The sequence below is a fragment of the Hordeum vulgare genome, chromosome 7H (genome assembly GCF_904849725.1).
Source record: "Hordeum vulgare subsp. vulgare chromosome 7H, MorexV3_pseudomolecules_assembly, whole genome shotgun sequence".
Classification (NCBI taxonomy): domain Eukaryota; kingdom Viridiplantae; phylum Streptophyta; class Magnoliopsida; order Poales; family Poaceae; genus Hordeum; species Hordeum vulgare.
Genome location: NC_058524.1, coordinates 183,596,563 through 183,611,586, shown reverse-complemented (window position 1 = coordinate 183,611,586; position 15,024 = coordinate 183,596,563).

The following is a 15,024-nucleotide window of genomic DNA, read 5'->3' as shown; positions in this document are numbered from 1 at the left end:
GCTTAGGCATTCAGCTAAGGGGCAAGAGTAGCTTCATCCAGATGAGTTTCCCAGATTCGGTGAAGAACTGGCAGGATTCTTGGTTTTATTTCCGAGATGTCCCAGTCGGCGAGGGTCATTCGGACCTCCTGTCCTATATTGTTGATAGGATCCAGTCGGCTCCTTCCTTGACCGTGTCCAAGAAGGAGAAGACTGACATAGATATCTTGATGATAGTGGTAGTTGCCTTGATCCGGAAGGGTGTAAACGAGATGAACCTCCTAGAAGTATTCTTCCAGCGTAGGATCCAGCCTCTCCAGGCCAGAGTTCATCCTATGTGCAAATATCAAGGGCCAAATGATCCGACCCGAGTGCATCCTGAGGAGATCGGGGAAGAGGCGTTGGACAATAAACTCAAGGACATTACTCCAGTGAGGGACAACCCGAGGGGCTCCAGGCAGGTGCCTCCTTTCTCGGCGGAGCAGGTGCCGAATGAGGTGAGCCATCGAGAATCTATACCGAGTGAATTTCTTCGTTCTTTCAACTCCCATTTGTGATTTTACTTCCTTCATTCGGCAGGCTTTTACAGGGCTGGTCAGTTCCATACCGGCGGTTGACCGCTCGCCATTGACGTGGAGAGTGACACTGAAAACAAAGACAACGAGCACCCGGAGGGCTCGGAGGATGACAAAGATGATGAAGGCAATGATGAGGAGACGGAGGAGAGCGAGGAGGAGCATGGAGATGAGGTGGGATCTTCTCCATCAGACAAAGTTCCGATCGAGACCTGTTCGAAGGCGCGCGAGGACCTTGAAGTCCGTGTAGGCGCCCCAAGAACTACATTGATGGCGAAGCCGAGTGCGTCAGCAATGCTGAGTCGCAGCTCCAAACGGGGTAAGAACGAGCTCGAGGCGCTACCGGAGCAGGCCACCAAACAGCCCAAGATCACGAGCTCAAACCTCGTACAACCATTCTGCCGCGCATCATGGTCGACGTGCCTGTGGCTTCAGCGTAAGTACCTTTACCGAATGGTTTGTCCCAATTTTAACAACGTCTTCCGAATGATGATTGGTTTTTTGTTGTTTCTATTGTAGGCCTGATACATCGACCGCTTCACTGGAGCCCAAGACTTATTATAAAGGTAGAGCCGACGTTGATGTCACTTCATCTAAAGGTAATCTTTGAGCTTTTCCGGCGATTCATTCGAAATTCAGGCTTTGGATATGCGAGTGGCCTTTTGACTGTCTTGTGAACATGTGCAGAGCCATGGGACATGATTGAAATCGACGTTGACGTCCCCTCTATGGTTGGAGAGGTGTTGAAGCAGGCTCCGACTCCTAGCCGAGTGAGCCCAAAGGCCAAGGCTCCCGTGGTGCTGGAGGCTGCCTCGGCTGAGGCATCACTCGGACTGTATCCGCTGAACACTTCATTGTCTGTCCCCAAGGATCGCAACATCTTCCATCTCCACCATATCCCCGAAGGACGAGGAGGGGGCGCGCAAGGAAGCCTTGGCTTAGCTGGACGTGATGTTTGGGTGATTGAAGTAGGCATATGACGCGAGTGAAGCCATAGCAAAGAACATTCGGCTAAGTTGTTTATGTATGCATTTGTTTCTGAATCTATTCCTTAATAGGAATCTCGAGTGGGCATGCCCAGAGGCACATCCACTGGGTGTTTGCTTTCACTCGGAGCGCGCTAAGTGCACCCACTCAGTGTAGTCCCCGACGCTACCGTTGACTGGGCAGTCATCGGTAGTCTTATTTTCTTTGTATGTCCGACAGAGTCCAGTGGGGTGCAGAGCCCTTTTCGTTCTTCCATCTTTCCAGTGGGGGCGCGCCGAGCGCACCCATTGGGTGTAGTCCCCGAGGCTACTGTCGACCGTACCAGTCGGCAGTAGTCCCAATTTCTTTGTTTTGGCTGATAGAGGCCGGTCGGGTGCGGATCCCTTATCCTCTATCATTCCACTGCGAGCGTGCTGAGTGCACCCACTTGGTGTAGTCCCCGAGGCTACCGTCGACTGTGGCAGTCGGCGGTAGTCCTAGAGCTGCGTTATTATGTTATACCTTACTTGTATCCGTTGAAGGCAGACTGTTTGTGGGCCCATGGGCTGCGATGAGGCCATGGAGAACGAGTTGCAGGAACTCCGACTAAGTCTTGATCTGGAAAATGCCAATAACAAGCGACTCAAGCAGGAAAAGCGAACATATGAAGGTACGTTCTCGCCATTCCACTCATTCTCCCTTAGGTTATGTTTTCTTATGTGAGTGAGTCTGTCTTGTCAGATCGCCTTTCTGAGAGGCTGAAGAATTCCACTTATCTAGTTACCATGAAGGATGCCCTCGAGAAGAGGGATGAAGAACTCACATATGCTTGGAGGGATGCCAAACAGAAGACCCAGGCAGATGAGGCCAAGCTCAAGACGGTTGGTACCTTGGAAGAAGAGAATCGGCTTCTGAATGTCGGTGCGGAGAAGACCGCAACAGAGCTTGCCGAGCTAAAGAAATACTATGTTGAGTGGGAAACCAACCTCGAAAAGGTCACTCCCAAGAAAGCTGAGCTGGAGAAGTTCGTCGAGGACTTGGGCGTGGAACTCTGTGAGAAGCTCAAAGGTATGTCGAGCATCCAAATGATTCCCCATGATCATTCTGAAATTTCCGAGTGACGTTTCTCATCCAATGTTTTCCATTGAGTGTATCCTTTGCCGCCGATGTTGCAGAAGAGACGATGCGAATAGAGAAAGAGCTTGATCCTAAGAGAGGGCTTTTGAAGGACAGCGCTGCTTTGTCTCTCCTCATGCTAGAGGATCACGTCGATTATGTACTAGCTTGTTTCAAATTCCATCAATCAACTGTTGGGGAGAATGATCAGGAGAAAGCCCCTGATAATGCTCAAGTGAAGGATGTCCAGACCATAGTTAGCCGCATGAAGGCCATTCACAATGAACTCAAGTCACCGAAGAAGTTGTGACATTGCCCTTTCGCTCGTCCGCATACATTGCAAGGGGTGGATGAAGAGAAGCTGAAGAATCTTCGGCTCGTCAACCACAAAAGCGCCAAGTTTGAAGACTTCATGGAGATGTTCATGGCGGCTTACACACAGATCGTGGAGGGAATCGATCTTGACACCTTCGTGGAAGCGGTGGAATCTGCGGCCTCTCAGTGATGCTCAGAGGAAAAAGATTCAAGCTTTAATTTGCCTCGGGATGCCGAGTGATTTTATGTAACCCCAAACTTCGAGCGTGCTCTGGGCCCACTCTTTTGCATACCTTTAGCTGAACTTGATCCTGTTTATCCATATTTGAGTTTACATATTATTTGCTTGGTCGTCTTTATTTGGGGTCATTTATACTCGGCCGAAAACTGGTTCCCGTCTGAGTCCCCGACTGTGGAAGTTGTCCACACTCGGGATTGTTTTTGACTTAGGCGAAAGCTGGTCCGCAGCTAAGCCCCCCGAGTGAGGAGGTCGTCCTCACTTGGGAATGTTCGTGACTTAGGGTGAAAGCTCGTTCGCATCTAAGCCCCTGATATGTGTCCGTCCTATCTATAATTTTTGATTGTTTCATGCCAATATTCTACAACTTTCATATACTTTTGGCAACTTTTTATACTATTTTTGGGACTAACATATTGATCCAGTGCCCAGTGCCAGAACCTGTTTGTTGCATGTTTTTTGTTTCATAGGAGATCCATACCAAACAAAGTCCAAACGGGGTAAAAACTTACAGAGACTTTTTTGGAATATTTGTGAATTTTGGGAAGTGGAATCAACAGGAGGCGGTGCTCGAGGGGGCCACAAGCGGTAGGGGCATCGCCTAGGGGGTAGGTCATGCCACGCAGGCTTGTGGCCACACCATAAGGTGGTTGGTGCCCTTCTTTCGCCCCAAGAAAGCTAATTTTCGGATAAAAATCGTGTTAAAATTTCAGCTCAATCGGAGTTACGGATCGCCAATAGTATAAGAAACGGTGAAAGGCCAAATCAGGGAACGCAGAAACAGAAAGAAACACAGAGAGAGATCCAATCTCGGAGGGGCTCTCGCCCCTCCGCCACCATGGAGGCCAAGGACCACAGGGGAAACCGTCCTCCCATCTAGGGGGAGGCCAAGGAAGAATAAGAAGGAGGGGGTCTCTCTCCCCCTCTCTCCCAGTGGCACCGAAATGCCGCCGGGCCATCACCATGGCGGCGATCTACACCAACAACTTCTCCACCGTCACCACCAACTCTCTCCCCCTCTATGCAGCGGTGTAAAACCCTTTCTCCCCGCTGTAATATCTACTTAAACATGGTGCTCAATGCTATATATTATTTCCCAATGATGTATGGCTATCCTATGATGTTTGAGTAGATCCGTTTTGTCCTATGGGTTGATTGATGATCATGATTGGTTTGAGTTGCATGTTTTATATTGGTTCTGTTCTATGGTGCTCTCCATGTCACGCAAGCGTGAGGGATCCCCATTTTAGGATGTTGCAATGCGTTCATGATTTGCCTATGGTGGGTTGCTTGAGTGACAGAAGAATAAACCCGAGTAGGTGGATTGTTGCATATGGGAGTAAAGAGGACTTTATACCTTATTATGCGATGGTTTGGTTTTACCTGAATGATCTTTAGTAGTTGAGGATGCTTGATAGAGTTCCAATCATAAGTGCATATGATCCAAGTAGAGAATGTATGTTAGCTTATGCCTCTCCCTCATATAAAATTGCAATAATGATTACCGTTCTAGTTATCGATTGCCTAGGGACAAATAACCTTCTTGTGACAAAAAGCTCTCTACTAAGACTAACTTAGTTGTTTCCTTATATTAGCAGCCCCTAGTTTTTATTTACATGTTCTTCATTATCTTGCAAACCTATCCTATCACACGTGCAAAGTACTTCTAGTTTGATACTTGTTCTAGGTAAAGCGAACGTTAAGCTTGCGTAGAGTTGTATCGGTGGTCGATAGAACTTGAGGGAATATTTGTTCTACCTTTAGCTCCCCGTTGGGTTCGACACTCTTAGTTATCGAGAAAGGCTACAATTTACCCCTATACTTGTGGGTTATCAAGACCTTTTTCTAGCGCCGTTGCCGGGGAGCAATAGCGTGGGGTGAATATTCTCGTGTGTGCTTGTTTTCTTTATCACTAAGTAGATTTTATTTGCTGTTTAGCTTGTTTTATATCTTTAGACATGGGTAGGAAATGCGAAATACCAAAAAATAGATGTACTTGCTGCTCCAAAAGTTGAGGAACCACTAGTGTTCCGTACCACCGAAGAATATTACTTGGGTCATCTTCTGTCCATTTGTGCTCGTGCTGAAACCCCAACTATTTTACTTGAGGGCAAATCATTAAATGAGCATGCTTATTATGTGAGACACCGCTTATCTCAAAAAGGGAAACTTTTATGGCATCATATTAATACTTTGCAATGCTATGCTTGGAATTTATGCGAAATTTATGATTTTACTTGTTGTTCTGAAGATCCTAAAAAACACCTTCCCTATCAATGTGAGTTTAAGGATAATGGAATCTTATATTCTTATGCCAAGGGTGTTTATGATTACTGTGATATTGAGCAAATTGAAGAATTTGTTACTTTTAAGGGTGCCTATGAAATTGCTTCTTTGATTAAAAAGTATGATGCTACTCTTTACAAATCTAAAAGTTTTACCATACTTTAATATTGCTATGAAAATTATGCTACTAATGCTTATGTTAAGACATATATTGAGGGCTCCTCTGCTGTCCAAGAGGAGACTAATATTTTGCAGGAATCTATGGAAGAAGAAATTGATGACAGTGTGAGCTCATTTGATTAAAAATATGAGGAGCAAAGCGAAGAACAAAAGGAGGCAGAGCGGATTAGTTACCCATGCCCACCTTATAATGAGAGTAACTCTTCAACCCATACATTGTTTAATTTCCCTTCATGCTTACCGAAGGATGAATGCTATGATAATTGCTATGATCCCTTAGTTTTGTTTGAAATAGCCCTTTTTGATGAACTTGATGCCTCCTATGCTTGTGGCCATGATGCCAATATTAATGATGGTTATGGAGATGAACTTGTTATAGTTCCTTTTGTTAAACGTGAAATTGTTGCTATTGCACCCACACATGATAGTCCTATTATCTTTTTCAATTCTCCCAACTGCACCATATTGGAGAAGTTTGCACTTATTAAGGATTGTATAGATGGGTTGCCTTTTACTATTACACATGATTATTTTGATAGATATAATATGCATGTGATTGCTGCTCCTACTTGCAATTATTACGAGAGAGGAACTACATATCCGCCTCTCTATGTTTCCAATACGATAAAATTGCAAGAAATTGTTTATACTATGCATTGGCCTTTACTTTGGGTGCATGAATTGTTCGTTTATGACATGCTGATGCATAGGAATAGAGTTAGACTTCGTTGTTGCGTGATATATGTTACTTTGTGCTCACTACTAAATTACAAATCATTGTTAATTAAAATTGTCTTTGATATACCTTGGGATCCGGGTGGATCCATTACTTGAACACTTTATGCCTAGCTTGATGGATTTAAAGAAAGCGCTGCCAGGGAGAAAACCCAGAAGTTTTAGAGAATCATTTTGTTCTGTTGTGTGCTTTCATATAGTTTTAAAACAAAAAATAAAGAGGGGAACCTAAAACTTTTTCAAAAAGAGAAGTGAAAGTAAGAAGGACGAGCACCGTTGAAGTGGGGGAGCTCCTTGAACTTTGTTCATGCCCATGGAAACTTTGCGAATCTTAATTACAGAAACTTTTCAACAAAAATAATTACCCCCTTGTATAAATCCAATGTATTATAAAAATAATGTGCCAAGATTTACCTTTAGGATGATTAGATTGCTTGTTTGGTGTGTGCGGTGCAAAAACAGAAACTTTGGATGTAGTGCGTGAATTTACATATTTTATTGGAATGTCAAAAGTTTCTGGAATTATTACATAGTACTTCTAATAAGAAAAAAAATCCGTCCTAATGTTTCAATTTTTTTAGAGTTACAGAAGTATGGTTAATGTACAGATTACTACAGACTGTCGTGTTTTTGACAGATTCTGTTTTTGATGCATTGTTTTGCTCGTTTTGATGAAACTATCGATTGTATCGGTGGTATAATCCATGGAAAAGTTATATTATGGAAGATACAATCCAAAAACTAAATATGAATTGGTTGGCAACAGTACTTAAAGTTGCAATTTGCTTTATTATTACTAACGGATCTCACGAGGGTTTTGTTAAGTTTTGTGTGATTAAAGTTTTCAAGTTTTGGGCGAGATCACGATGGACGAAGGAATAAGGAGTGGAAAGAGACTAAGCTTGGGGATGCCCGAGGCACCCCAAGGTAATATTCAAGGACTCCCAAGCAACTAAGCTTGGGGATGCCCCGGAAGGCATCCCCTCTTTCTTCTAACAACCATCGGTAATTTTACTTGGAGCTATATTTTTATTCGTCCTATGATATGCGTAAATCTTGGAGCGTCGTGTGCTTTTTTATTTTTATTTTAATAATGCACCATGCTGGTATGATAAAGTCCTTGGTTGATTTATAGAAGGCTCTTTGCACCTCACTTATATCTTTTGAGTATGTCTTTATAGAATGCTTCATGTGCTTCACTTATATCATTTGAAGTTTGATTTGCCTGTTTCTCTACACATAGAAAACCGCCATTTGTAGAATGCTATTTTGCTTCACTTATATTTGTTAAAGCGTGGGCATATATTTTGTAGAAAGAATTAAACTCTCATGCTTCACTTATATCTATTTAGGGAGTTAACAGGAGTTGGTCATTCACATGGTTAGTCATAAAACCCTGCAAAAAACTTGTAGATCACTAAATATGTTATGTTTGATTCCTTGCAAAAGTTTTGCGATATAAAGATGGTGATATTAGATTCATGCTAGTGAGTAATTGTGGATTGGTAGAAATGTTTGTGTTAAAGTTTGTGATTCCCGTAGCATGCATGTATGGTGAACCGTTATGTGAAGAAGTCAGAGCATGACTTATTTATTGATTATCATCCTTTGTGTGGAGGTCAGGATCGCGCGATGGTTAATTCCTACCAACCCTTCCCTAGGAGCATGTGTGTAGTACCTTGTTTCTATGGCTAATAAATTTTTGTAATATGTATGTGAGTTATTTATGAGTAATGTTCAGTCCATGGATTATAGGCACTCGCATCCTTCCACCATTGCTAGCCTCTGTAGTACCGCGCAACTTTCGCCGGCGCAATACACCCACCATATATCCTTCCTAAAAACAGCCACCATACCTACCTATTATGGCATTTCCATAGCCATTCCTAGATATACTACCATGCAACTTCCACCGTTTTGTTTATTATGACACACACCATCATTGTCATATTGCTTTGCATGATCGTAAGATAGCTGGCATGATGTTTTCATGGCTTGTCCTTTTTTGATGTCATTGCTATGCTAGATCATTGTACATGCCGGTACAACACCGGAAGCATCCATATAGAGTCATATTTTGTTCTAGTATCGAGTTGTAATTCTAGAGTTGTAAGTAAATAAAAGTGTGATGATCATCATTATTAGAGCATTGTCCCATGTGAGGAAAGGATGATGGATGCTATGATTCCCTCACAAGTTGGGATGAGTCTCCGGACTTTATGAAAAATAAAAGAGCCCAATAAAGCCCAAATAAAAAAAGAGAGGCCAAAGAAGCCCACCAAAAATAACAAAAAAGAGAGAAAAGAGAGAAGGGGCAATACTACCATCCTTTACCACACTTGTGCTTCAGAGTAGCACCATGTTTTTCATATAGAGAGTCTCCTATGTTGTCACTTTCATATACTAGTGGGAATTTTTAATTATAGAACTTGGCTTGCATATTCCAATGACGGGCTTCCTCAAATTTCCCTAGGTCTTCGTGAGCAAGCAAGTTGGATGCACACCCACTTAGTTTATTTTGAGATTTCATACACTTTAGCTCCAGTGCATTCGTTGCAGGGCAATCCTTACTCATTCACATTGATATCTATTGATGGGCATCTCCATAGCCCGTTGATACGCCTAGTTGATGTGAGATTATCTCCTTCTTTTTGTCTTCTCCACAACCACCATATTCTATTCCACTTATAGTGTTGTATCCATGGCTCACACTCATGTATTGCGTGAAAGTTGAAAAAGATTGAGAATACTAAAGTATGAAACAATTGCTTGGCTAAAACCGAGGTTGTGCATGATTTAATACTTTGTGTGATGAAGATGCAGCATAGCCAAACTATGTGATTTTGTAGGGATAACTTTCTTTTAGCCATGATATTTTGAGAAGACATGATTGCTTTATTACTATGCTTGAAGTATTATTGTCTTAATGTCAAATGATATACTATTGCTTTGAATCACTCGTGTCTTAATATTCATGCCATGATTATATTATGTGATCAATATTGTGCTAGGTAGGATTCCACATCAAAAATTATATTTTTATCATTTACCTACTCGAGGACAAGCAGAAATTAAGCTTGGGGATGTTGATATGTCTCCACCGTGTCTATTATTTTTGATTTTTTCATGCCAATATTCTACAACTTTCATATATTTTTGGCAACTTTTTATACTATTTTTGGGACTAACATATTGATCCAGTGCCCAGGGCAAGTTCTTGTTTGATGCATGTTTTTGTTTCGCAGAAAATCCATATCAAACGAAGTCCAAACGGGATCAAAACTTACGTTGTTTTTTTTGGAATATTTGTGAATTTCGGGAAGTGAAATCAACAGAAGGCGGTGCCCGAGGGGGCCACAAGCCATAGGGGTGCGACCTGGGGGGTAGGTCGCACAACGCAGGCTTGTGGCCATACCGCAAGGCGGTTGGTTCCCTTCTTTCTCCTCAAGAAAGCTTATTTCCTGATAAAATCATGGTAAAATTTCATCCCAATCAGAGTTACTGATCTCTGGGAATATAAGAAACGGTGAAAGGCCAAAATCTGGGAATGCAGAAACACAAATAAACACAGAGAGGGAGAGAGTCCCTCCGCCGCCAAGGAAGCCAAGGACCAGAGGGGAAACCCTCCTCCCATCTAGGGGGAGGCCAAGTAAGAAGAAGAAGGAGGGGGGCTCTCTCCTCCTCTCTCCTGGTGGGACTAGAACGTCGTCGGGGCCATAATCGTGACGACGATCTACACCAACAACTTCGCCGCTGTCATCACCAACTCTCTCCCTCTATGCGGCGGTGTAACACCCCTTCTCCCTGTTGTAATCTCTACTTAAACATGGTGCTCAATGCTATACATTATTTCCCAATGATGTATGGCTATCCTATCATGTTTGGGTAGATCCATTTTGTCCTATGGGTTGATTGATGATCATGATTGGTTTGAGTTGCATGTTTTATTATTGCTACTGTTCTATGGTGCTATCTATGTCGCGCAAGTGTGAGGGATCCCCGCTGTAGGGTGTTGCAATGTGTTCATGATTTGCATAGTGGGTTGCCTGAGTGACAGAAGCATAAACCCGAGTAGGTGGGTTGTTGCATATGGGAGTAAAGAGGACTTGATACTTTATGATGCTATGGTCGGGTTTTACCTTAATGATCTTTAGTACTTGCAGATGCTTGCTAGATTTCCAACCATAAGTGCATATGATCCAAGTAGAGAAAGTATGTTAGCTTATGCCTCTCCCTCATATAAAATTGCAATAATGATTACCGGTCTAGTTATCGATTGCCTAGGGACAAATAACCTTCTTGTGACAAAAAGCTCTCTACTAAAACTAACTTACTTGTTTCTTTATATTAGCAGCCCCTAGTTTTTATTAACGTGTTCTCCATTATGTTGCAAACCTATCCTATCACACCTACAAAGTACTTCTAGTTTCATACTTGTTCCAGGTAAATCGAACGTTAAGCGTGTGTAGAGTTGTATCGATGGTCAATAGAACTTGAGGGAATATTTGTTCTACCTTTAGCTCCTCGTTGGGTTCAACACTCTTACTTATCGAGAAAGGCTACAATTGACCCGCTATACTTGTGGGTTATCAGCCCCCGAGTGAGGAGGTTGTCCTCACTCGGGATCGTTTCTCCCTAGGCGAAAGAGGAATCACTGTTTTGGATGATAGTCCTTTTCATCTTGGCGTCCGAATGAAGATCGAGCCATCATTCGGAACCGCGTTAAATTAGGCGAAGGCTGGCTCCCAACTCAGCCCCAGAGTGTGGAGGCTATCCGCACTCGGGGAAGGGTTTACCTTAGGCGAAATGGGTTCGCTACCAAGACATGTTTGTTTTGTTCATCTTGGCATCCGAATGAAGATCTTGCCTTCATTCAAAACCTCTTTAACTTAGGCGAAGGCTGGTTTGCAGCGAAGCCCCTAGTGTGGAGGTTGTCCACACTCGGGGAAGGGTTTACCTTAGACGAAACGGGTTCGCTAACAAGAAATGATTGCTTTGTTCATCTTGGCGTCCGAACAAAGATATTGCCTTCATTCGGAACCGCTTTAACTTAGGCAAAGGCTGCTTCGCAGCTAAGCCCGGAGCGTGGAGGTTGTCCACACTCGGGGAAGGGTTTACCTTAGGAAAAACGGGTTCAATACCAAGAAATATTTTTTGTTCATCTTGGCGTCCGAATGAAGATCTTGCCTTCATTCGAAACCGCTTTAACTTAGGCGAAGGCTGGTTCGCTCCAAGGCCCCCGAGTATGGATGTAACACCCCAATTTTCCTAATTGGGAATGTTTTACATTGTAGCTAAGCATCTATGCATATTGATTGAAATAAATTTGGCACGTGAATTTCTTTCGTCTTTGGATTTGCATTTCCATTTTTCCTCGCATGAGAAAAGCCCGGAGAAATACTCTCTTGCACGCAAGAGAGAGAGCGGAGGAAAATGACCCTCCAAAGTGCGGGCAAATTTCTGAAATATTTGAGCCAAGAAACCCAAAGATTATTTGCAAAAAGAAATAAAACAAATTTGGGAATTTCTGAAAAAAACATTTTTTTAAAAGTTTTTATTTTTGCTTTGGAAAAATGTTATTCGGGTAGAGAATATTTTTATGATTTTTTTTGTATATAATACCCTATATTAAATATTTTTATTTATTTCCTTTTATTCGCTTTTGTTTTCTGTTTCGGAAAAAGGTTTAAAAATAGGAAAGTATCTTTTCCTTTGGGAGCCGCCGCCCGAGCGCATTATAAGGCCTGGGCCGATCCCCCGCCGCCAGGGACGAATCCCTTAATAGCCGGCCGCCCTTCCCAACCGCACCCGCCTCCCTCTCTATGACCGGCGGACCCCACTGGCCGAGCCACTCACCCCGTCGGTCATCTTCTCCCTCTCCTTCCAAAATTCCTGCCCGACACCGAGCCCTCCCAGGAACTCGGCATTCCTTCCCCGATCCACCTCTCTCCTTGCTTTCCTCTCCCCTCCCTGGCCTATAAGAACCCCCACCCCCGGCCGCCCCCGTTCCCACCCTAACCCCGTCGAGCCGCCCCCTGCCGAGCCACCGGAGCCGAAGCTCCTGCTGCACTTCGCCCCCTCGGGAGCAGCACCCCGGCGCCCCTCTCCGCTCCGCCCGACGCTCCCCTCGGAGGAGGACCACCGCCGCCGCCGCCCCGTTCTCTCCATCGCCCCCGGAGCCCCCTCACCCTCGCCGGCGACGCCACCTCGCCGGAGCTGCCCTCAGTGCCGGTAGACTTTCTTTTCTCTCTGTTATTTCTCTTTTCTTGTTTTGTAGCCATTAGATCTCTACTCAATGGTTTAGATTAGATCCTAGAATAACCCTTCGGTTTAGAGTAGAAAACCGGCGGTTTTTATTTCACTTAATCAATTAGCCAACAAGTTTTTGTTAGCCTCGGCCGTTTGCTCCTAACCTTGCAACAAACGCCCCCGCAGCCTATCACAACACGCCACGTGTACCCCCCCTGTTAGTTACTAGTTAGCTTCATTTTTCTGTCTATTTGCAAAAATAGAAAAGTTTCTGTTTTGTTTTGGCCACAACTTTTGATCCCGAAGTCCAATGACATTGATTCTTGTTCCAGTAGACTCCAATGTTTCTGTAGTTTTTAAAAACATATAATTTGTCTATGTTTGAAATTTTCAAATATAAGTTAGATCATATTTCGTTTAAACCTTGTTTTGCCTATTCCAGGAGTTTAAAAAAAGATTTTAAGTTGATTCTTTTTGCTACTGCTTCCTAGTGATTAACTCTTACTGTGGTAGAAGTTTAAATTTTTTTGAAGTATTTTTACTGGTGTTTTCAACAGAAACAAGTTTCTGCCATACTGGCGCGTGATGAATTCTTTTACTTAGGCTTTAGCAAATCCTTACTTGTGATGTTATTTTTACTTGTGGCTTGATTGAAGTGCTTATGGTGTGTTTTGTGTTTGTATCGGTAGATCATCCGGAGTGTGAAGCGTGTTACTTACAAGCGCTTGAGCAAGACAACTATCATCAAGGCAAGTCATTTTGATCATGTTATTTACCTATGTTTTTGATGCATGGTAGATCACCTTTCTTTGCCCAATTGCATGCTGCCTAGGTTCTTGGAAACTTTAGTATAAGTTGTAGTATCATGTGGTAGGCACACAACAACCCCGATACTTGGCCCCGGGACTACAATTCTTAATGCTACGCTTGAGTAGACGGGTTTTCGGTTGAGTGCATATCACGAGTGATGCAAGGTTGATTAAATAATCAAGACCGGCTAAGACAAGATTTTCAAGACCTCGGACGCAATGCAACTCCGGGTGAAGGACGATTGATCGGCTCCCTGGAGAACCCAGTGGATGCCCGGGATGCTGGAGAGGCCATGTCATCCTGCGGAAAGCTTCACCCAGGCTCGAAGAGACGGACAGAGACTTCAAGACTCAAGGCTTACCTGCACAGCCACAAGTCATTATGGGCTCTGGCTTGGTTGGACAACGCGGAGACTCTAGAGAGGCGGTGCTAGCAGATGTAGAAAAACGGTAGGAATGGATGGGCACCGACAGGGATTCAGAGGGACCCGTTGAAAGACCATGTTTTGATCATCCGGTCTTCAAACACCCTGAAGTGCGAGGACATACTCGTAGGCGATCAAATCTTGTGGGGAACGTGTGCAAAACTCTGCAGAGTGCCCAACCTAATCGATTAGCCGTGTCCACGGTCATGGACAACTTGAGCCGAAGGCATTGAATTTCCCTTGAACTCTCGACACAACTTAATAATGATGTGGGTGTTAACAACTATTCGGGCACGAGAATTGGTTGACGGAACCATCTCGTTAACAACAAACAATGTAGTAACATTTTTCTTCCAACCCCTCTTGTTGTAGGATAAAACTGGCTTTATGCAAAACTTAGCCCCACCTGCCAAATATGCATGTAGAGATAGTTGATTATTATTTTACTCCCCTCTTTGATGACTTGCCGGCATATTCAATATGCTGACCTACACGGCTGCAACGTATCATGTTGCAGAGTACTTTTCCGACCAGGAGTGAGGCTACGATCTACGCTCAGCGACATGCCCTTGGAGTCGGATGGACTCGTCTACCTGATGCTTCCGCTAGTCTTCGTTAGATATCTCATGAGATGGCCTTCAGCCACTTTATTGTAATCCTTTATTGTAATAAAGTACTCTTTTTGATATTTCAATTAATAAAGCTGTGTGATTGAACTCTTGAATATATACATTATGTACTGAGTGTGTACCAGCATGATCTTGGGATGGTACTGAAACACCAGAGGCTTGACTCGTCTTGAGTCGAGTCGCTACAATGGAAGCTTTCCACACTCGGGGAAGGGTTTACCTTAGGAGAAATGGGTTCGCTACCAAGAAATATTTATTTTGTTCGTCTTTGCGTCCGAATGAAGGTCTTGCCTTCATTCAGAACAACTTTAACTTAGCCAAAGGCTGGTTTGCAGCTAAGCCCCAGAGTGTGGAGGCTTCCAATATCAGTCGGGGAAAGGTTTACCTTAGGCAAAATAGGTTCTCTACCAAGATGGTTTTGTTCTTGTGAACATGCTGATGATCTGTCCTTCTTGATGTCCGGACGAAGATCTTGTCTTCATTCGGAAACATTTTAGCTTAGGCGAAAGCTGGTTCGGAGCT